Below are 1646 nucleotides of genomic sequence, written 5' to 3'. Positions count from 1 at the left end.
ACATGAGAAATTGAGTGAATATCCAATGTTGTAAAAATTTGAATTTCAAACGATTATAAAAATTTAATTTGACTTTCTTAAAGATATTTTTTGTTTGATAAAGGTAGATAATCTTATAAGGAATCTTGTATTACATTTTAAAATCTTAGATTTAAAAAGAAAAATTTTTACGAATTCTTAACTCAAAATAATTTGCTAATTTTCGTGATTTTTCCATATTTTGTCAATTTTTGAACTTTAAATGCTTATAAAAAAAAAAACTGTGACTAAGGATTTTTAATATTTTTCATCTGTCTTTGAAACAATATACTAGGAGCCTTCTATTAAATTTTCAAGCTTTTTTAATCAACAAATAAAATTTTATTGATATTTTTAGAAAAAAAAAATGGAAAATGAGAATGTCTCTAAACAGTTCAAAATAAATCAAAATATTTTGAAAATGTTATCGTGTATAGAAAATGGAAATATAAACAACCATTGAAAATTTCATGTATCTAGGGTCATTTGTTTTAAAGTTACACCAAAAACCAAATTCAATTTTGTGAAAAATCGATTTTGCGTAAAAATTCCCATTTTTCCTTAATTTTTCTTTTGTTTTTCACGGTGCTTTTGAAAATTACTGGGAATTTTAAATTTTGACCTCCTCAACGCACCAACGATATTCACTTTCCAATCGAACAAGATACTGAAGTTGATAATCGAAGCATTATTTCGACTACTTATCGTGTACACAGACACAAAAATAAAAAAATAAAAATAAAAATATAAAAACACATATCATTGTAAAATCAATACATTCATCGTCCCATATAGAATCTAAAAGTATTCTGCTTCAGTCATAATGTTATGAAATAAAAAATACAAGTTGTTATTTAAAAATCAGGGATTGGCACCAACCTATTTCATAGTTATTTTTCGAACAAACATACGGTGAAAAATGAAGTAGAAAGGATATATTATAAAATTTTAGAATTGCGGGTATCTTAGTATCTAGGAAGGTACCTATATTAAATTTTTAATATATGTTTGATTGTATTGGTTCAAAAAAGTGAGTGTTCACTGTTTAGCAACACTCAACAAAATAAATCTAGACAAATTCAATGACATTCCAGCGAGATTAGATAAATTAAACCTGACCCCCCACCCCCACCTTGTGTTAATACCACCATAATAATACATTGAGAAAAACTTGTTTATAATTTTTTTTAAAAATATTTTTTCAATTCAATATAAATTAAAACAGATAAAATATGAGTGAAATAAAATTTCAAATAGTCACGTTATGTATTTCATTACAATTTCTATAATCGCTTATTTAATCATTATAAATAATAGGTATTGATATTACATTTTATACATGACCTACATTGATAATTTTGGTTTCCGGTCCTTTGACGCGGCTCCCTTTGCCAACTCTCAGACCCGCGACGCACCCAGAACTCTGGTATAGTCAATATTAGAGATGTTCTGAGTAGAAAATCTAGTACTAAGCCGGGTACCGAGTTCTGGCCGAGTAAAATTGTTTATACTAGCCGGGTATCGAGTATTTGCCGAGTAAAAATTTTAACACTAACCGGGTATCGAGTATAGGCCGAGTAGAAATGTAAATACAAAATGGGTACCTATTATACTAGTATTAAAGAATC

Source organism: Acyrthosiphon pisum, chromosome A1 (genome assembly GCF_005508785.2).
Source record: "Acyrthosiphon pisum isolate AL4f chromosome A1, pea_aphid_22Mar2018_4r6ur, whole genome shotgun sequence".
Taxonomy (NCBI): domain Eukaryota; kingdom Metazoa; phylum Arthropoda; class Insecta; order Hemiptera; family Aphididae; genus Acyrthosiphon; species Acyrthosiphon pisum.
The sequence above is the reverse complement of the archived record's forward strand: the minus strand, read 5'-3'. Positions refer to the sequence as shown.